Source organism: Vombatus ursinus, unplaced genomic scaffold, assembly GCF_900497805.2.
Source record: "Vombatus ursinus unplaced genomic scaffold, bare-nosed wombat genome assembly UNPS02014821.1, whole genome shotgun sequence".
Taxonomy (NCBI): Eukaryota; Metazoa; Chordata; class Mammalia; order Diprotodontia; family Vombatidae; genus Vombatus; species Vombatus ursinus.
Genome location: NW_020954599.1, coordinates 35180259 through 35203954, shown reverse-complemented (window position 1 = coordinate 35203954; position 23696 = coordinate 35180259). Strand labels below are relative to the sequence as shown.

The following is a 23696-nucleotide window of genomic DNA, read 5'->3' as shown; positions in this document are numbered from 1 at the left end:
AACATAAATAAATGTACTTTCTTCCCATCAAGAATTAAGGATCCATGGTCTACATAGGGCTCTCTCTCACAGTGATCATGGGATCATGGAGTTAGAATTGGAAGGATACTTGTAATTCATCTGGTCTGTGAATTTACTTTTTAATGTTTTGACAACTGTATTTCAATATTAGTTTCATTTGTAATCTTATGTATTTTATTTTATACTTTTAAAAATATTATTCTGAGAAGGGATACTTAGGCTTTACCTGCCTGTCAAAGGGGTCCCTGACAGAAAAAAATGGTTTAAGAATTAATGATGTCATTCAAACCTGTCACTTTGCAAATGGTGAAACTGAGGTCCAAAGTGATTATTGATTGACCAGGTCAGGATTTGAATGCAGGCTTTTGATTCTACATATAGACCTCTTATTCTTTGATCCCTTTTCAAAATGCAAGTATGATAATAAGTTCAAAAAAACTTAGATTTGGAAGGGTGTCTTTAGAAGACCAGATAATTCAAAACTTTGCTTAGTACATGAATTCTTTCTATAGCATTCAAATTAAGCATTGCTCCAGTGTTAGGTACTTAGAAGTTGCTGGTCCTTTGAAGAAGAAGGCATTAAATCACTAACACCTTAGTATGACTGGGGTGGAGGCAAAGAGAAGGAAAGGAAAGTGTTGTAATTACAGTATAAAAATGGGCATCATTTAAAAATTTAAACAATTCCATTTCTTTTCCCCCTAAGTTTGTCTTTACTAGACTTTTGAAAAACCCATCTGCTTGCTTATCCAGGTAAGAAATGTCCCAGACTAAGGACAACCTCTCCAAGAATATTCGGGGTTCCTGCTTTGTAACTGACTCAAAGATACCTGTGCATTTGGAAACAGAGAGGAAATGTCTACTGACTTTGCCTATGCCTGTCATTTGTTATATACTGAACCTTAACAAGAATTCCAGTCCCTCTGGGGAAAATTCAGATGGGAGTGAGGGAAAGAGTTACCTAAGGTCGGACCTCTCACTTGGATAGTTGAGACACACTAAAGACAAATGCCACATAGTTACAGGTTGATAAACTGAGACGGCATGTGTGGTGTTTAAAAGGGATAGTGTTTAGAATGGAGAAGAAAATATAAGCTAAGTTTAATTATGTTAATAAGGAGGGTGAATAAAATGGAATTCCATAAATGATTGCAGCATGGATCAATGTAGGAAAGAATGAACTTTAAAGAAGTAGCAATTGTAATTTGTAATTGTAACCAAGTAATTGTAGTATGAGCAGGTTCTGAAGGTGGCAATATGGAATTCCTCTTCTTTAAAGGCAGCTAGATATATCAGTGAGTAGGGCTGAGTCTTGATATTTCCTTCTTTCTGGGACTGTGAGAAAAATATCAGCCAGTCTGGAATAAAAGAGCAGAGCGATAAGGTGTTTGCAGGAACAACTACGTTTAGGTGCGTGGCAGAGAATGAAAGGAATACAAAAGGAGAATACCTAGGATGAATGAGAGCATTTTTAATATAATTTGAGAAGTTTCCATATGTCACAGTAGAAATGGAGATCAGAGGAGTTAGGGATTAAGGAGATAGCTGAATTTACCTTGGGAAAGTAGAAGTTGACACTGTAATAATGCACTTTTTCCACTGAACCTGGATGTCCCAAATGGTACATATTTCCAGGTTGTGGTCCATTGGGGTTAGTTTACACAATGGAAAGGGAAGAAACTTGAGAAGAGAAAAGAGAGAGGAACTTGACAACTACAATACTAGGTTGAAAGGAAGGGCAATCTCGGCCTGGGTGAGGGAGAGATTGGTCAGTTGCTGTACAGGTGGGAGAGAGAAGCTTATATCCCCTGCATTTTCACACATGGACCAAAGCAATGGCTACCCTACACTAGTTCTGTCTCAGTTCTAGGAAAACATGATAAACAACAGAGTGACTAAACCACCATTACCCAGCCATTAACCTCTGACTTATCAATTCAATTCAATTCAATTCAGTTTAGTTAAACATTGATTAAATATTTACTACGGTACTCTCAGCACAATGCCTTGTAAAACATAGATGGCATAGATCTTGTTCTAAAGGAGTCCATAATCCAATGTAGTGGAAATTTGTGTACATAGATAACTATGGCTTAGGGGGAGATCGTAATGACTGCAAAGGAGAAATTCAGGCTAAGTACTATAATAGAATAAGAGATTATTTTGGGTTGATGGACAGAGTCGGCAAAATTTCTTGCTACAAGTGTTGAATGAGCTGGGCTTTGGATGAAGCACTGTAACTCAGAGGGAAATTGAGAAATCAGGAGAGGGGGACATGAAGGGGTGGGGGGAAAACATTATGTAACGGGGAGGGGAGAATGCCAGATATGAAATAATTTAATAATATAATTTATAATACAGATTATTGGAAGAACAGCCTGGGATCATGGTGAAATTTTAGGTCAAATCAGATTGAGAAGGATATGTAAAGTGTTTTGCAAATTTTAAGCCTCTATGTAAATGTAAGATAACTAGAAGGTGGGAAGACACTGAAAGCAGTACTTCAGTAAATTAGTGAAAGTTTGGTTGTAGGGACCATTACAAAAAAGGGGAAACATCAAAGTTTGGGTTAAACAACATAGAGTGAAGACAGGATTAGAATGAGAAGAGTAGGTTTATACTTGACTTGTAAGTTATCTTCAGGAATTAGAGAGGAAGTACTTGGAAAAATGGTCTCAGAAAAAAATATTGAAAGAACAAAGGGCTATTAAAAGAAAAGAAAGAAAGAAGCAAAGATCGAAAGAAACAAAGAAAGAAAGAAAAGCTATAGACAGCTCTTTAATGTCCACTCCCCTGACTATACCACATTTAGCTCTTTTTTGTAGGTTACTCTCCTTTTTACTGCCACCACTTCAAATTTAGTTTTGAATTAATTCCCAAAGTGAACAAAAGTGAACTTTTCCCAAAAGTAGGCATTTGTTAAAAAAAAAAAAAGGAAAGAATTTATCATGGTTTTTAGAAAATTCTTTTACCTTTTCTGCGTGGTTAGTCAATTGCAAAACACTCTGAAATAATTTAGGTTTTGTTAGGTGAGTAATTCTCAGTGAACAGACTCATATGGCAAACAGTGTAAGCTTGGGTTTGAAATAAAGTTGTTAACAGTCAAATGTATTCATTGTTCCTAGTTGTTCAGAGCTCAGGATGGCAGGCACCAGAATGTTTTTCAAGTAGTGGTGACTGTTTTTCTGTGCACTGGGCACTGGCCTGTCTTTCATATTCACAGCTATTATGCATGTTTTGCATTCAGAAGGAGAGAGGGGGGAGGGGAAGAAAGAAAAGAAAAGTCAACCCTTTTGACTGCTGTTCTCTGAACATATGCCATAGAGACCACTCTTCCTTAACCATTTTAGATTGAAATTCACAAGAAGGCTCCATGGTTTTTGATGCATTTCACAAAAAGAATCTTAGGGAAGTGTCAGTATGAATTACAGTGCTGATATGACTTTAAGAGGTAAAAATTAAAACACTCTCTTAGAGAGGTGGGAGGGAGCTCCTGCCCTGTCAGTTGTGAGAAAGGAACTGATCTGAAGGCACAGGGGTCATTCAGCTAGAGCTTACACAAGGACTCCCCCCTACTGGTGGCTAATGTCCTCGGAATTCTTGAAAGGGAAACTGCCACTCTCTTGGTGGGGTCACTGACCTTTTAATGGGGAAGATTTTCTTAATTTGCCTTTGGAGAAAGTTATGTGTCCTCAGCTATAGCTCATCGTTCTATAATTTGCTTTGTTTTCTAGGTGATTTTAAAACATTAATGACCATGAGATTTCTTCTGCAATAGTGGCACTTTCAGAATGTTCTATATAATATCAGGCTTGTATGTCCTTGGAGCAGATTAGACACATTCTTGTAGGATGAAGTTCCTTAACAGTAGTCTGAGAATGCACAATTTTGAGTTAGTCGTTCATTGCTTTCCATAGGAGCCCCAAAGATTTTGCTGTCCTAATGATTTTTGAAAACTATCCTAGATTTTGTTATGTGTGTACTATTTTCTGGGTTGTTTAATGCACCTTCATAGAGATTTCTTTGAGACAGGAATAAAATTCATTAGCTTGTCCTCACAGGCCATTATCTCTGAAATCCTCACACTATTTTCTCCTATCCTTGCCCTTTCAAGATACCTTAACAAGCTTATTTTGCCAGTATAGTTCTCTTCATTTATTCTGCACTCAATTCCAATCACATCAATCTCTGAAAAACTTGGAAATAAGGAATTTTTCCCCAGATTTTTTTTCTTCTTCTTTTTCACCTTAGTCTTTACACATTTCTCTCTCTAACAAACTACTACTTCTCCTACTGCCAGGGCTCCTGCTCCTGTTTAGATCTCAAAATCTACTTCTATACTGGGAGTTCAAAGGATGATAATCTGGAAGGAAATATTGTCATTCCAGGTCAGCTCAGTTCTGCAAAGGTCCCAGAGTGTATGAATTCTTGACAACCTCCCATTCAAGCCTAAAAAATGTGACCCGACAAATACCAAAAGATTCTGGACTGATGAGAATCAAATACTTTCCTATCAGGGTGAGAGGCACTAATAAGTAGGGCTTTTACTTGAGAAAATCCCATCTGGAGGCAGGGTGGGCTTGCTACTTGGATAAAAGCCTAAATAAAATAAGGGAGAAACATCTGTTGTGACTGCATTTGCTCCCACTGCTCTGTCCAAGGTTCTAAACACTATCTCTTTCCCCTCTGATTTTTTAAGGCTTGGTCATGCTAACAGTGTTGATGATTTGTATATTACAATTACCTTTCACTTTGCCACTCACTACATTGACTGCATTTCTTGCCTGCCTTTAGTCCTTCCAACTGATGTCACCTTACTGTATTCACAATACACAGTTTCTCCTAGTTAGCCTCTATTTACTCTAACACTTACTCACTATCACCCTTCTCAAGTGTTAGTAAACTACTTGAGCCATGCATGTCTACACAATAGACAAATGTTACCAAATGAAAGAAACTGGTGGGATTGCTAAAGATTCCAATGACATAGGATTGTAGCCTTCACCAAAACAACCAATTTCATGTTGTTTTCTTTTGTCTTGCTTCTCCATCTTCCTAATTTTGCATTATGTTATTCTTTAAATTGTTCCCTCTTTTTCATATGCACTTGATATCTCCAGCTCTTATTGTTGCTTTCCAAGAGTCAGAGAACCTAAGTTAAAATCCCATCTCTGTCACTTACTACTTTTGTGACTTTGGGCAGCCCACCTTGCCTCTATGGACCTCATTTTCCTCATATGGAAGTGGTTAAATGAGATGGTGCAAGATCTCTCCCACCTCTGGATCTATAATAATTTAGCTTATTTTTTATCTATCTATCTATCTATCTATCTATCTATCTATCTATTTATCTATATCTTATCCTCCCTACTGTATTGTAGGCTTCTTAAGCTTAAAGATTATTCCTTGTTTCACCTTTGTAATCGCTAATATTTAGAATAGGACATTTTATATAATTCAGTTGATAAGCATTGGTTGAAATTGTTGAATTTCATCAAATTAGAAGATTTCTGACATGTCTAGGGATCACAAAAGGTTTGTTTCTTATCACTATACCAGCTGAAGAATGGGTTGACTTGAGTCAAAGTCAACTTCTTTTAGCAAGCCATTTCTTCCTATATTGGGTAAACATGGAAATATAAGATTACAGAGAAGAATGTTTAAAGTATTTAGGTGTGATATTTTATAATATTTTAAGTTCTTTCCTAGATCATAAAATTAAAAGATATCTCAAGACATTATCTAGTCCTAGTCCCTCAAAGGACCTATTAAACAGAGAGTTCAGTATTATCTTAGCCACATTATATATTTTTATGTTCCTTATCTTTCAAAAGCAATTGAATAACATTTAAGTAGCTCACTCAAAGTCAGGTATCTAGTAATTGATCAAACATTCATTTCATCAAAATATAGTTGATATACTAATTAGAGATAATTCTTATCTATTCCTTAAAACAGGTGGCCAAAGAATTGACTGTCTTGTTCTTGCATTCTAATGGAATAAAATTACTTTTAAAAAAATACTGTGTAAGTCCTACTTTCACTAATTCAAACTAATCTTCCCCCCCCCCCAGCAGTCTAATTAGTGAGGTTTTACTATACCAACCACTGGGCCAAGTGTTTGGACACCTGCTGGGTTAATTCAGTGTGCATTTTGAGATCCTTATTATTTTCTTTTATAGAAAATGTTATTTTTTTAATCTGAATTTTTGAGGGGGAGGGGAATGGGTTTGGAAACCATTTTTTCACTCTTCTGAATTTTTTTCATTCTTTTCACAAGATAGAAATATGCGGTTAATGGGATTTTTTAAGATAATGCAAAAAGTCAAACAATGTCCTTGACCCTGAGATACTGAAGAATGCATATATATGCTTATGAGTGTTATTCCAAAGGTCTTAAAGGAACCATATGAAAAGAACCATAGATAATTGAACAGAAAAAAGTACTGTACTCAAAATTTCATCCAAATCCTCCTCCTCAAATGCAATGAAGTTTAAAATTTTTGCACTGAAAAAATTTACACTTCTTAGAAGGAGTGATATGATAAAAATTTCAATGAAAGTATCATGATTTTTGCTAAGTATAGAGAGAATCTGCAGTAGGCTTCAATGGATATGAGACAACGGAAAGCCCCCTCCCCTAAAAAAAGTGTATCTAACCTAACTACCACAGTACCTGCAAAGAGTGCCACTATTAAAGAATAGTCTAGGCTAAACATTACTTCTCTAATGGTGAATATTTTTCAGCAACAAATAGAATTATGTTTCATTTTCATTAGTTGGGAATGACAGCATAATGCATGAATTTAGGCAATCTTCTAATGAAAATATTGCTTCATTTGCCACCATGTGTTTCCCATATACAGAAGGTTCCAACGTAAAACAAACCAATTATAGGTTGCTTTTGGCATTGTTGCTAGCACTGTTAGGTTAGATTAATATGTTGACGATTTTAATTTTAAACTCGTATTGTACGAATATATACTTATACACTTATTTGCAGCTAAAGAGAAGGCCTCTTCTGTTTAAATTAAGGAAGTGATTTAAACATTTAGCAGTTTGAAATTTTCCCTTTCAGCCACCCAATTGTTTTCACAAATAAGCGTCTCAATTATATCTGAGATGCCTCAATGCCTCTGCAGTTTTTTTTTCCATGCTGGTAGGAAGAATGCACAGCATGGTAACTAAACATGTATATTTCATGTGTCTTTTAAAAAAATGTTGCATTAGAAACCACAGAGCACCTTGCAGTTGATTCACAGATGGACTAAATAAAAAAATTCATGATTATTTACAGACTCTTTAACAATGGGAGACTATATTAAGCATGCAGAGAAACAAATGCAGCCCATGAATTTAATTCTAGTTTTCATTATCTCTTATTTGTTGTTCTTGTTGGTATATCACACCCTAGAGCTGCTGACATTGTTTTTATATTCATCCATCAGGCAAAATGCTTGGGAAAGAAATCACAAAGACCAATAAGTAAATTCACTGAACAACTCTGACTTGTAGGTTAATTTAATGTGGTAAGAAAACTCTATTTTAAATGTGATGATATACTAAAAATGAAGCTATTTAGCATAGCATTTTCCCCTGCAGTCAGGCAGAAGGGCACTTGGTCCTCTTTGTTAAATTTTAAATTATTATTTAAACAGGATAAAAATAATGTAATATAGAGTAAATGGCATTAACATTAGGAATCGAAATAGCAAATGAACCTATTTCAATCAAATGCCTTAGATTCTCTTAATGAAATGTTCATTGTCAGCAGTACAGTATATTTGGCCTCTGTACAACCTCCCTCAAACCATTAACAGCCTTTATTTCACTTCTTTTATATATTCTGCTCCTTACATGTACTTTCCCCTCTCTCTTCACCCCCAATCATATACCCAAGAGATAGCTTGGCATAGATGCAGCATCTGGTTTTCAGTGAGATTCTGCTTTTTACCCAATTTTACAGCTGGGTTGACTGAAGCGACAAAAAGGTTGAGTGACTTGCCTCAGGTCACACTGAGTTATTGGCTCAGTGGGAATTAGAATTCAGGAGACTTTTGGCTCCTGGCCCTTAGCTCTAACCACTAAACTACGTGATATTTAAATATGTCTATCAAAAGACACTGAAATGGAACCACTTTCCTGATTTTTTAAAGGAAAAGTTAAAATTTAACTTCCCCCAATTCCAAAGTTAGAATTGGATATATTATCCTTGAAGGCTATAATAGATTATTGATGGATTTTTTCCCTTATTTAGATTTAGGGAGAAAGGGAATTTATTAATGTCTATTGCTTTTGTATTCAACTGCAACTTATCTAGATTTGATATATGAGTACATAGATGTGGACTATACCTTTCCCTATACTTATACCTATACCTATCTTTATCTTGGATTGTTCTTTTATTTGCTCACCTATTCCTCTAGCCATGATTAAGTATGTGTAGAAAATAGTACTAGCACAGGTACAGATACAAAAAATAATTGAGAAAAGCTGTGGGCCACCATGGAGTTTGCAATCTATGATAGGAGGCAACATGGGAGGGAATAAGACATAAAAACATGTAGTCTTTATAGTAAGACTAGAATACAAAATCATAAGAGATGTGCAAAGTAGTATCAAGGGACAGGGAAGGAAAGATTTTTGTTGATTCATATTTGAACTAATAAGTCATTTAATAGCATTTATTTAGCACCCAAAGGTTCCTTATTTCATAATAATCATCAGACAGTTCAAATAACCTCTCATATTCTATGTAATTAGCTTTGTCCTTCTTGCCCCTTTCTAGTATAGTGTGAGATGAGTTTAATTAAACAGGATAAGCAGTCACAGAAACTCTTACAGGCTCCACAGAATGAATGATCTGATAATAATCCCAATTAAAGGATGATGATTTTTGTGACTAAATAATCAGAAACTGCCAGAGGCATAGGTCCAGTTGGGAGACAATGAGAAGCATATTCACTTCTCACCCAAGAAGACCCTCCTCTTTCCAGCTGCCCCAATACCAAAAATGCTATCACTAGAAAAATTTCATTTGAATTAAAGTAACATTTCTCTAACCACTTGCTTTTAAATAGAAGCTGCCTCTTATAGGAGTAACACGTTGTTACCAATTTGAGAGATGAAAGTCCCTTTCATCACTCACCATTGAGATCAACCAATACACAAAGGAATACCCCCATGACATACCTGACAAGTGGTTGTTCAGCTTCTCCTTGAATATATCCAAGGAAGGGAACCCACCACCTTTTAAAGTAAGCCATTCCATTTTGGGACAGATCTAACTATTAGGGAGCTTTTTCCTGAAGTCAAACCTCAATTGGTTTCTTTGAAACTCTCATCCATTGTCCTCTGGGACTAGAGAACAGATCTAATATCTCTTTCATGTGGCCCTTCCAAAACTTGAACTACTATCATGTGTATTCACCAAGCTAAACTTGACCTAATCTTTCCACTGATCTTCATGTCATGAATTCAAGGTCCTTCATTCTGGTTACCCTCTTCTGGATATTCTTGAGTTAATTAGTGTCCTTTTCAAACCAGCCACCAGAACTAAATAAATATTCCTGATGAGTCCTGATTAGTACAGAGTACAATATGAGTATCATGTTCCTGTTTCTGGAAACTACACTTTCCTAAGAACAGCCTGAGTTTGCATTACCATTTTGACTGCCTCATCACACTGCTGACTCATATTGAACTTGTAGTCTACTAAAAACCTCAGATCCTTTTCCAAACAACCATTTGTTCATATTTCTTTCATCTTATATTTATGATTGATTTTTTTTGTGGTATCTATGTTTAAAACCTGACATTGAAACCTGTTGAATTTAATCTTATTGATTTAGTCCAATGATCTAGATCCCTAAGATCCTTTTGGATCAAAAATTTGATATCTTATAGAAGGAGCAGAAGAATCATAACTCTATTGACCTTCTGCATACCTGAAACCAAAAAGATATAAAGATATTGAAGCTACTGGAAAAGGTGGCTTACATGTTCTCCTCAGAGAGGCAAGGGGAGAAATTGACAAAGATGATTTTTTCCCCACCACAAAATGAGGGATAACTCAGAAATTCATTTTATGACATATTTGGTTAGAATAAGCAAAAGAACCACCATTAAGATAATTGCAGCTTATGTGCCACCATCTGCTGCAAGGGATGAAAAATAAAGAATTAAATAACTTGACCATATTTTCTGAATGAGGTGAATGTATATATGTTTTTATTCAGTCACTTTGAAATCATTTTGGTCATAAGCAGGGCTGGTTAAAAAATATATATGTGGTTTGGAATTTATGGAGTGAAAGAGACCAGAGGCTGCAGGGCTATTCCACCTACAAACCATGAATAATTTGTTGAAGAAGAGAGTCTGAATATATTGGCCCAGGCAAGCATCCAAAAAAAAAAAAGAAAGAAAAAGAAAAGGAAAAAAAAAAGAAGAAAAAACACAGACAGGAAATGACCAGTTGTTGACCTAAAAGCTGTTTCTGAATCAGCTATTGTTGTTGTTGTTGTTTGTCTTTCATATGAAGAGGACCATGACATCAGGGAGGTGATGCTATGACTTGCAAGTAAATTGGATTTAAGTGAGGGAGAACTGTGCAAAGTCTGCAGCCTCACTTTCTTCTCTGGAGCCATCTGGGTACTGTGGCAAGATACAGATCAGGATAATTAGAGAGATGGTGAAGGATGCAGTGGGAGACCTTGGCCTTTTTAAGCTAAGGTCTTTCCCAGGTCTCAGTTTGACTGAGGCAATGAGTGTTCAGTGATTAAGGCTATGTAAGAAATGAGACAAAGAATGGCCTCTTTTACCTAGTCAAAAAAAAAAATACATCTGGGAGGGGAAGATCCTCAGGATTTTTGGACAAAACAAACAATTGCTATTTACATTCACTCTGGCCTAAACAATGACCACTAAATGGGACTTAGGCTGGGACCTATTGTTGGCCAGTCAAAGCCAGAGTGAATTGGGTTTAAGGCATGACCCTTAAGAAAGAAGTCTAGTCCATAAAACCCAAGATATCTTTTGAGGCTTCAAAATTTATTTTTTGAGGCTATCAAAATTTACATTCCTTTGGGTAGAGCACATGCAGGTAAGTAAGGTTATGATGCCCTATGTGGACAGAGGGAGAGGAAGGAGAACAGATAAGAAAGGTGGAAGGAAGGAAGGAAAGAAGGAAGGAAGGGAGGAAGGGAGGGAGGGAAGAGGAAAGGAAGAAAGGAAGGAAAGGAGGGAGAGAGGGAGGAGCTTCATTGCCCAGCTATAACTGGCCTGTTGGGTCCCCAGAAGGGCAGCCCGTTCTACTCACAGACTATTGTTTTTCCTTTGTTCTCAAAGAAGACCATGGCATCAGGAAGGTGATGCCATTACTTGTAAGTGAATTAGATTTGAGTGGGGAAGGCTGTGCAAAATAACTAGCCTCACTTTCTCCTCTAGAGCCATCTGAGCCTGATGCAGTATGGGTCCATCATTCAATTTCAGAAGCCGAGACCTTTGCCCCTTTCACCAAAGGGAATTTGTCTCCCATTTGTCTACTGACCCCAGAAAACAACTTTTTTTACTCTGGTCTCTGGTTCCTTATTGACTCCCCTTGTCTCCCTTTGAAAGACCTAGCCCCACCTTTTGATCCTATGCAGATGCCTTTCAAACTTCTTCCTTCCAGTTCCCTTCATTATCTGAATTCTCTTCTAGCCCCTTTTCCCAGCCCCCTCCTCTGGCCCACCCAAAGTTACTTTAATGAATATAAGATCCCCCCTGACCCCCATGCAAAAGCTGAGAATCTCTCATGCCCAGAAGATGAGCTTTTCTGTCACCTGGCCTGTGTGGTTTATCTATAATAAACTTTTTCTCTGGCTGGAAGAAGATTTGAGTTGAATTCATTTAGGCAGGGCCCACATCACAATCTTGGGGTCCTAGCACCCCAATCCTCTAGACCTCTTCAGGTCCAGTGGCAAGATATAAATCAGGATGATTGGAGATAGCCCCAGCAACTATATGAGTGCAATCACACTACAGGCTGTCTTGAGTAAATGTTAAAAATAACACCAAATTACAAAAAGGGATGAAGATAAGAAGACACTGCACACAATTATCACAACCACAACTTAGTCTATTTAAACAAACTGGTAACAGTGAGAAATGGAAATGAGATAAAAGTACTGATTATCACCATTTCTTAGAGGAGTTTCATTGACGTAAATCAATTGCCAGAATGAAGATGTCAGAAGAGCCTAGACATTGCTTTTGCCAGTTTCTGAGACTGAGATATATCAAGATAATTACCTGAATAAATGGGGGTAGGGGATAAAGAGGATGGATGTGAGAAAAAAATCTTATCGGTAAATCAGCAAAGAAAAACTTCATCTGCTACAGAATTTTGACCATGACTAGTTCTGACACCATCGGTCAAAATCATCTCAGTAACTACATTTTGCATTTTATGCCTCAAGTTATCAACCTATTTGTAAAGGTAAGATCAGCAGAAGGTTTTTACACATGTGTACACATGCAGAGTTACACATATGTATGTATGTATTTATTAGGAGCCTAATGATAATAGTTGACATCTTATACAAGGTGTCCCAAAAGTCCTAGTACAAACAATTGCAGTGAGACTTTTGAGGTACCTTATATAGTGCTTTAAGACTTGCAAAGTGCTTCACATGTATTTGATGCCTCTGATCATATAGCTTTCTGACATAGGCACTACAATATTATGATTCCCTTTTTACAAATGAAGAAATCTAGTTGAGATTAAAATTTGTTAGTGTATGGCAAGATTTGAATCCAGGGCTTTCCTTACCTCCAAATCTAGTGTTCTTTCCACCATACCACACTATTTCTAGGAAAAAAAAGTAATTTAGATCCCTTGTCTAAACTGTAGTTGTAGAAGTGCTGTCAAAGATTTAAGACAAATGACATACAGGGATAAAGAGCAGTACTAGTTAATCTACAATATTGAGGCCAAGGGTGGTTGTTGAGGGGAGGAGGTAATGGAAAGTTAGCAGAAAAAGATGACTGCATGGCTGTAACCCAGGAGACCTGAATACTTTTGGGGAAAGACAATGAGTTTTGATTTATATATTTGAGTTATGCATATATATGGACTATCCACTAGACGATACCCTGTGGAGCATATGAAATATGGGATTGTAAAAAGGTTCAGAGGTCAGGGCTGGAGATGTAGATTAGGAAGTCATTTGCCTACAGGTGGTAATTGGACTATATCCTGTTGAAAAATTGTTTAGGTCTCTAGTTCTAGTAGTTATAAGTTGGAGTTAAAATTATCCTTCTTCTTTTATTCAGTATATTTCATTATTTAGACATCATATATTAGACATAAGGATGAAATTTTTGAGTGTAAGGGTGATTAAACCCTGGAACAGACTACCAAAAAGGATTGTCAAATAATCTCTGGAGAGATTTTAAAAAGAAGAGTGGTGGCCATCTGTCTGGAAAGATTTTGGTATTCATATATCTAGAGGCAGGAGACTAGCACAAATGATTTTTTTTTGAGACTGAGTCTTCCTATCTCATGGACCTGATCCCACTTCTGATTGACCAGGGAGCTTTGACCTGCTCCATTTCTGACCCAGGTCAGCCTAGTGGTCTTCTCTGCCCCAATGCTCACCACGTCTGTCTTAGTGTAAATACTCAATGGACTTAGCTAACAGTAATCTATCAGTTTCAGCATTCTGGCTTAAATGAACTCTTGAAATATCTTGGAGATATATAATCTTGTGATAATTCTGTTGTCTGATAGATGCACTGAGTTATTGTTATGAACTCTTCCTGATCATACTTTTCCATAATTTTTGAAACATTAGGATGGTTTAAGAATTTGATAGACTCAGTCAACTTCAAATCTCCCCTTATGTTTTTTTTCCCTTTAGTGGAATGTTACCATGGTTTTTGTAGGCATTTGTTTTTGGTAATGATTTGGGGTTTGTTTAGTCTATTTGTTCTTTTTTTTTTAATAAGCTGATCTTGTGAGAAAGACTTGATTGGTGTTATACAGAAATTTTCTTTACTTCTCTGACTTTTCTTGTCTTTTCTTTAATTGATCTATTCTGTATGTCTCTTGGCAATGCAGGTTCTTCCTTTATCAGCAGTTTCAGACCCCATTCTAAGGCCTTTCATATATCTCCACTTATCTTCTCTGATATGGCTTTTGTAAAGTTTCTTATAGTTCTCTTTTGTTTTTTTCCCCAATATTCAATTTATCTTATTCAGGATATTTCTCTATCAGTCTACATATAAATTATTGAACAAAGTCTAGTTGCTTTGTCTTATTTTCCATATTAATACTTCAAAAGGACCAAAAGTATACATGGTGTATGTGTGTGTGTGTGTGTGTGTGCGTGAAGAATATTACCTAAATAACTACTGCCTTTTATAAGTCATAGCATCATTGACTTAGAGCTAGAAGGAAAATTGAACACTATATAGTTCAAACTTCTCATTTTAACAGACTCAGTCTAGAGATTATTTTAAGTTGAAGTGCATAAAAATCATTCTGTCTGTCTATATACCTCCATATCTATTTAATGGAGGCAACATGGTATATAGTATAAAAGGTTGGGTGAGTTCAAGCCATATCTCTGACATATGACATATGTTGGCTATGTGGCCATGGGTAAATCATCTTGCCTCTCTGTGTCCCAAGCTATACCTGAAGACAATAAGTCACAGATGAATTTTTTATCAGAGTTACCCCATAATACATTCATACATACATACATGCATACATGTTGTTGTTCAGTCATTTTTCAGTCACGTCCAACTCTTTGTGACTTCTTTTGATTTTTGTTTTTGATTTTTTTTGTTTCGGGTTTTTTTTTTTTTTGCATTGTTACTGAAGTGGTTTGCCCCTTCCTCCTACTATTCATTTTACAGATAAGGAATCTGAGGCAAACAAGTTAATGACTTACCCAAGGTTACAAAGCTAGTAAGTGTCTGCATCCAGATTTGAACTCAGGAAAATGAGTCTTCCTCCCTCTAGGCTTGCCACTCTATCTGCCATACCACCTAGCTGCCACATACATACATACCACATACATATGTGTGTGACAGTTTTATCTTATTTATATCATGGGTCCCTTTGGCATTCTGGAAAAGCATATGAGCACTTTCTCAGAACAGTATTTTAAAAGCATAGAATATAATTGTCAATATATATTGATATATATGACATACGTGCCTATATATACATATATACTGTTTGTGTGTTTATATATTTTATATACACACACGTATTTTTTTCAATAATTTCACAGATTCCAGGTTAATAACCCTTGCTATAGATGGGAAGATTCTCCAAATGTTCCAGTTTGCAAATATTATGCTAATTGCTTCAAGTCTGATAGCAATGCAGAGCTGCTTTAATGGGTTCCATTTCTGACCTGGGTCATTTCCAACTCCCCCCCACTCCTGGGAGGTCGCCGCATTGGTGCCATACTTGATGTAGACAGCCAATTGGTTTAGCCCACTGCAGCTTAGAACTCTAAAGTTCGAGATCCACCAGCCTCAGCTCCCCCCATAACAAATAGCAGGGATTACTGGCATGTGCCAGCCATGCTTTTGTGGGGAAAGAAGGAGACGGAGAATAGTTTTCAGTAACATTTGAACAATTTTGATTTTTAAAAATAATTTGTATTTATTACTCAAGAAAACATAAGCATATTCTGGGTAAAGGAAATAGTTCAACATTACATTGAACTGTTCAACATTTCATTCCTGTATAGCTGACCCTACCTCTTCTTTTTTTATACCTTTTTATTTTACTCCTATCATAGTATCTGTTAACAAACCTGAAATAAATTCAAGAATGACAAAAAACATTTTCCATTTTAAAAACCATTGCTTTATCTGAGGCTATATTTTGTCCCATTTAAATATTCTTTAGCAGCTGTCAATAAAATATTTTAGTATGTCACACTCTGCCTAATTGATACACCACTGAGTCTCTCTAGAGAAAGAACATCGTAAAATCTCTTACAGTTGGCTCCCTCAATAATTCAGCATCCCTGTTGTGTTGAAACATACTGGGAAGAGCTAAAGCTGTAGTTTTGATTAGCACAGACAAAGGAGTCCAAAATGCTCCTTGGTCTTGAATTGTTCCATTAATCAATAATTCAGCTCCAAGGTTGCACATAGGAGATGTCTTGTGCTTTTCAGTGTCCAGAGAGTAAGTCATCTTGGAGGTCTCTGTTGTAATGAATATCACAAATAGACACTTGAGAATGAGGTCAGATCAGGCAAGAGTACTGTCTTTGAGAGTGTCCTGTTGGCTGTCCTCTGTCCTCTGGCTAACAGCTATTTATGTTCTCAGAAAGTAACTGGCAGAATTAAAACCCAATGGGTACTGTGGACTTCCATCGATGGGCTAACAGGCTTTTTCCTCTGTTGAGGTGGCAGGGAAGTTAAAGAGTCATCATTGTTCATTTTTTGAGATATATTTTATTTTTCCCCCAAATTACATGTTAAAATAATTTTTCAACTTTTTTTTTTTAACATTTTGAGTTCCAGATTCTATCCCTTCCTCCCTACTTCCCTCCCTTCTGCCCTCCCTGAGATGATAAGCAATCAGATATGGGTTATATTTGTGCAATCATGTAAAACATTTCCATATTGGTCATTTTGTATAAAAAAGTCAAATAAAAGAAAAAGAATGAAAGAAAGTGAAAAATAGCTTGCTTCAGTCTGTATTCAAACAATATCAGTTCTTTCTCTGCAGGCAGATAGCATGCTTCATCATTAGTCCTTTCGGATTGTCTTGGATCAGCGTGTTGCTGAGAATAGCTAAATCATTCACAATTCTTCATCACACGATATTATTGTTAGTGTGCACAATATTCTGGTTCTGCTCACTTAACTTTTCATCAGTTCATGTAAGTCTTCACGGTTCATTTTTAGAGACACTATACATTACTGTTAAATACAATTTAGAATATATTTTTCAAGTATAGACTGCAGTGGCATAGTAGATAGAAACCAGGCTCAAATGAGTCTCATTTCTGACACAGCCTGTATTATCCTGGCCAAGTCACTTAAACTCATATTGATCTAGGCAACTCTCTGAGATTATATTACAAACAAGGTGCCAGTCTACACTGGCAGAGAGAGTTTCATCACCTGAAAGTTCTCTGTAGCAGTAGTTCTTTTATTTTTAGTCCCAGGACAACTTTACACTCATAAAAATTATTCAACACTCACTTCCCAAGAGCTTTTGTTTGCATGTGTTATATCTATCAGTATTTACTACATTAGAAATTACAAATCTTAATGTTATTTTGAAAATAGTTTTGACTTCACAAACCTCCTAGAAGAGTCTTGGGAATTCTGCCCTCCCCTGCCCAGGGGTCCTTCATTCTCACTTTTAGAACTGCTGCTCTATACCAGTGAAATCGCAGGTACAATCCCTGTGTCCCTGTTTGTGTGACTTACAAGAATCAGTCAGAGGTTAGCATGAAAGATGTAAGCCTGATAATAATTCTGGTCCTATGTGGAAATAGCAAATTGCAAATACTGATTAAGTAGTACTTATTCCATGCTTAAAAGGCCAGTATTTAATACTTTGTGTTATATTCAGTGAAACAGGAAAAATAAAAGTAGAGGAAAATCTCAAGGCTATAATGCATAGAATAAGATAGAAGAGATTGCATCTCTGTATTAAGATAGTCATGAAATTCTGATCTGAATGAGAACAAACATGGAGAAAGTATTCATTTGGTTATTAATTCGAGAAACAATTTGCCTTTTCTGAAGTATGATGAAAGGAGATTATAGGGTTTGATTTTTAAGCATGTCGTTTTTTCAAATGTGTATATCGTAATCTCATTATACCTGTGGTGTAAATTTAGATGAAAAATAATCTTTCTAGCTCTGCTTTTTTTTTTATTCAGTGAAGTCCCCGCCCACCCTTAGGTTTTGTTTCCCCTGTCGGCAAATGTATTCTCCTGGAGATTTGTGTCCAGGCCTATTCTATTGCTAATAGTTAAGCCTGACAAACAAGGTGAGATCTTGTCTCACAATGCAGATCAATAGTGAGTAAGACATAGTTATGCTTAATTAGGTAGATAGGATATTTTCTCTAAGCATGTGGACAGAGTCCTTTCTCAAGCTGGGACAGAATGACGGACTTTGAATCTGCAGAGATGACATATGGAAGCATCTCATCATCCCTCGGCACACCAAGCACAGGAGTATGCCTGTTTCATGGAGTGTAAACATTATGTGCTGCTGGACTTGTAGTGAGGACCCCAGTGATTTATAGTACAGCTGTGAGTGCTTTACTCAACAATAGAGCAGGAAGCAGATGAAGACCCAGCAGCAGCAGCAAAGACTAGGGAAGGCAAGTAAAGAAACTTGCCAAGCACCACAAAGGAGCTCTAGCGGCTCCCCCATTTTTCAAGTGTTGGATTCCTTTTAGATGTTTTTAAAGGTATCTAACCATTCCTCCCAACACATACACATGATAGCTCTGAATGCATATATTCATTTCCGTGTCAAAAATATACATATGTATATGTATACATATATATGTATACATACATATATACACATATGTGCATATAGATAGATAGATATAGATGATGTAGATATAGACTAGACCTGGGGCCCTATTGATGTAGGAAACTCCCTCTGCCAATAATAGTCTATTTGTTTTCTACAATTTACAATTACAATCTTAGAGAATTGTCTAGTGTACTAACAGATGAAGTAACTTACCCAGTTAAATAGTGTATGTATTTATGTGTGTGTACACATACATACAATATTCATATAAATATACATACACATATATGTGCTTCTGTGTTTATATATATTTAGGCCAAACCTACGATTTTGCTGCTATAGGAAAATCCCAATCAGGAACTCCCTTTATAAGGCAGATTAGCATGTATTCTCTAATACAATCTTAGAGAGTTGTCTAGTTCACTAACAAATTAATTACCTAGTTAAACATCTGTGTGTGTGTGTGTGTGTGTGTGTATATGCAGTACATATACATATATACACACACATATGTGTGTGTATATATGTATATTCATACCAAACTTATGACTTTACTGGTATAGAGAAATTACTTTTACAAGGGAATAACTTCTACAAGGCAGATTGGTACATCATCTCCAATTGATGTTTTTAGAGAGTTTCCTGAGGAGTTAGAACTTTGAGTGAATATAAGCAAAGTCCCTTACCTACTATGTGTCAGACAGGGGACTTGAACCCAGGACTTCTTGATTCAAAGGCCAGCTCTTTCTCCATAATATCAGGCAGACTCATGTAATAGTATTAGTATTAGTATATTTTAAATAAAAAAAAATAGAGTATCATTGATCTATTGGCAAAGGGGGCATTAGAGGTTATCTAATCTAACCCCCCCATTTTTGAAATGAGTAAAATGAGTCTCTATGAGGTTGTGACAAAGAACACTGACTCTGGAATCAGAAGACCAGGATTCAAATATGGCCTCTGATTATTGTTATCTCTGTGAACTTTGGGAAAAATCACTTAAACTCCCCAGCCCTTAGGATTCTTGGTGAAGGGGGTAAGATGAGGGGGTTGAGCCCGATGGCTTCTGCTATTCCTTCCGGTTCTAGATCTTTGATACTATGACTGAGAGTAGCCTTGTCCATGGTTCTGCAAGAAGGAAAGAGTAGAGGTAGGATGTGAGCCCAGGCTTTTTGATGTCAAATACAGTACTCTTTCCAGTCTTCCACTGAATAGAGATACCTTGAAATAATCCTGTGGCCCTCAGGAGTTTGGGGTTTTTAGATGAGGAGTCATTTTTATATTACATGCAAGTCATGGAGGGCAGATGGAAAAATATGTATTCTTATACTTAGTGGCATATCTCAAAGTGAGCTTTTCCCTATAAAAATAGCTCAGAGTATTTACTTCTTAATCAATAAAATAATAGTGATATGAATCAATAAAATAATAGTGATATGAATCAACATCATGTACCTTGGGTACATGAGAATTCCATACTTAGCCAAGGGTTTTGAAGAGATGTTGCAAACAGTGACTTCTTCAAATAAACTTTACCAGATATTACTCATAAACTTAGAATACACAGGAGGAATCTTTCATTTAATAAAGTCATCACAACCAGAATTGTATTGATATATTGATATATTAACAACAGCATTGGGAAAGTAGACTCCAATTGAATATAAATTGCTTAAGGGCAGGTACTCATTTTTGTGGGATCCTCAATACCTACTACAAAGCATTTTAGGTAGGTAGTAGGTACCTCAAAATGCTTGTCAGAATGAATCAAAAGCAATAAAGTTCTCAGTGTCCTGCCATTGACATGCTACATGTGGGACCATTGACCCTCTCTGTGTAACTTCTCAGAGCCCTAGGCAATTATATGAAACCATAATCTGTAAACCAATGTGAATCTGCACTGGTAGAGGGAAATTTTTTCAGTAGGAGTTTGCTATGCCAGTAAAATCACAGGTCCAATCTAGAAACAAACATAAAACAACAACAAAAAAAATCCAAGATAGCCATTCAAAAAAAAAAAGATATCATTGATAGTATACTATCAGTTCATATGCATGTGGAACATTTCAGCAATGAACATAATCAGATCCTTTCAATGAAGGATACTTCATGAAGAAAGGTAATACTTCTTAAGAGTTGTTCCTTCTTTAAAATAATGCCTGTCCACCATTTTCTTTGTAATCAGATTGTTACTCATCCCAAAATTTCAAGATATTCTTAAAGCCTTTATTAACTACTTAATGACATTATATTTATCTTTCAAACAAAAGTTCCATGCCATCATGGTCCTGATGCCCTTATCCTAATGAATATGTATGAAGGAGAAAAATATATTTACTATCTGGGCCAAATCACTACATCTGGAGTAACTATTTACTATTTACTACTATTTACTATGGAAGATTCTAGCCTTTATACCGTATCCTATATGTGAACTACTGCTGATGAGACAGAGAATAGTCATCTAGATTTACAGGTTTGGCATACTTTTGCCCAGATGACAAACATCTGCTTATAATCACCAATAATATCTTTTGCTACTAAAGCAAATAACTAGAAAAGCTTTAGAATTCTAACCAGTGGAATCTCATTGATTACACCCTTCAACAGAATTTTTGAAGGACATTCATATAACTGCAAACAATATTTTATTAGTGATCCCACCAAGCCATATAGATGACTCCACATGAATCTCCAGGGAAATGAAAATAATTACCTAATAAATACAAGGAGATTTAACTACAAGAGGATTCCCCACAAGGAGATTTAGAATTATTATGATTACTGTTATTACTATTGTTGTTATAATCACAGCAGCATTCTATTGCTGTTTCTGCCCATGGCAGTAGAATCATTATAAAACCATTATGATATTTGTTTGTAACAATCCACAGTTCCTCCAAACGAGGTTGTGGTATCTGAAAGGAGGAAACTTTAATTATAGCTGCTCATGTGAGGAAGAAGTAGCCAACCTTTTGAAATACTAACTAAATCAAGATGAGAAAAGACTGACAGGGAACCTTGCTTTCCACCTCCTGGTAGAGAAGTGGTAGACTGTAGGCATGAAATGAGGCAAACATCATCAGATGTGACCAATGTGCTGATTCCTTTTGCCTAACTTTGTGTCTTTATGATAAGCAATGGTTCTGTTACAATGAGGGGTCGGGAGAGTAGTCCTTAGAAAATGACACCAATAAAAAAACACATTAGTTTTTATAAATACTGGCTACCAGGCACTTGATACAAGAATAAGTCAAGGACAAAATATGTGAGATTGAGGATTTTTCATACAACAAATTCAACTTTGTCGTTCACTTTGAAGTGCTTCATGACTTAGATGGAAGATTAGAAAGTAATAATAAAAAGCAGTAATAATAAAGCTAAAGAGATCAATGTATATGTAGACTCCCCCAAATCTTCTCCTAGGGTTTAATATTAGAGACTATTCCCACAACATTGCAATAACATTGAGGTTGATAGCATTCATTCATTCATTCATTCATTCATTCATTTATTCATTCAGTTTGCTCCAATGGAAAGTGCTTGGATTTAGAATCAGGAGTCCTGACTCTTCTATTTACTGTGTGTCCATAAACCAATCACTTCACCACTCTGAAACGTCTTTTCCTCATCTCTAAAATGAGGATAGTTTTTTTCCCCAGTAACTACCACATCAGATTATTAAGGGCAAAACTGTAAACCTTATTGGACCATATGAATATGTTTTAATTCATGTTCATTCAATAGATATTTGTTACATGTCTACTATATGTAAGGCTATGATCCAGATGCTGTAGGTCATATGAAGATAGTAAGGTTCAATCCTTAAACATACTGAATTCTTAGGTCTAGCACTGTATTATCATCATGGAAACCGAGGGAATCACATGAAGGTCATTTTTTTGATGTTCAGTGATCTGTGATATCATTAATGTGAATACTTCCTCTGGTGATGGAGTCCATGACCTATCCATACCTTCTTATTCTGTTTAACTCTTATCTACGCCCTTGCATACGTGTGTATGTATGCATACATACACAAAATATCATCCCTGCATAACGTCACATTTAGAGCTTGAATATACTTTAGAGTTCTCTTATTCTAATTAACTGATATTTTTAGAAGAACCTGAGCCCCAAATGATTTGTCCAAAATTACACAGGTAGTAAGACACAGATTATTTGAACTGAGGTCCTGTGACACTGACTTCATCATTCTTTCTTTTTTGGGGGGGCGGTGCCTGGAAGGTCAAAACAGTGTTTATTTATCCAGCTGGTACATGGTTATGGAGATAGAGCTGGGCTTTCAGTATAATTGTGACTATTTTGGCTCTGAAGCTTCACTCTCTGCCCACCACTTCTGTCGTGCCAGCAGACGCCATTCCTGCTCAAACTCTTTCATTCGGCCTACATAGTCCTCGTGCTCACAGAGGTCCCAGATGTGCTTCTCATGGCCACAGGCCAGGAAGTTGGGAAAGCCGTCCTGCTTACACTTGAGTAGGTGGATGAGATGATGTGCACAGTAATCCCGCTGTTGTAATAGCAGCTGTGCATCATTCATTTCCTGCTGTGTGGCCACCATCACTCGCTCCTTGTGTCCCTGGAAGCCATAATCCGGGGGGAAAGGTGGGCATATGCAACAGGTCGGGCTCCACCTCCGCGTCCCCCAAGGAGCGCTGAGTCAGGTGTGCACCCATTGTTGCTACCGCCTCTGAGGCCTCAGCCTCATCCTTGCCTCCTGGGGTCACCTCAGCCACCCCCATCACTCTTTCTAATACACTATTCTATTTCATATAGCAAAAGTCCCTTCTTTTGGATCTCTTGACATATAGATACCAATGGAACATATAAGTTGTCTATTGATGACAGGTGCAGAAAGTAGTATAAAAGATATAATCCATGGAATATATGATTATAAGAGGAGGTGGATGAATGGTATAACAAGAATGATCAGTAATAGATAGATAATACCAAAGCTGCACCGGTACCCCTATAATGTTAAAAGATCAAGATAAAAACTTTCAACATCTTGGATAGAGCCCCTATAGAGGAAATATGGGATTATCTGGATAAACATGAGGAGGGGTTGATTTCTGTTCAAATACACCCACTTTGATGAACTTATGAACCCACTGAAGAACTGAAAAATA

The 23696-nt window shown here is 36.5% G+C and overlaps 1 pseudogene; it reads right to left on the bottom strand.

Annotated features, from left to right (window-relative positions):
* Positions 1 to 22867: 22867 nt before the first annotated feature.
* LOC114024352 lies at positions 22868 to 23243 on the bottom strand (annotated as a pseudogene).
* Between the last annotated feature and the right edge of the window lie 453 nt (positions 23244 to 23696).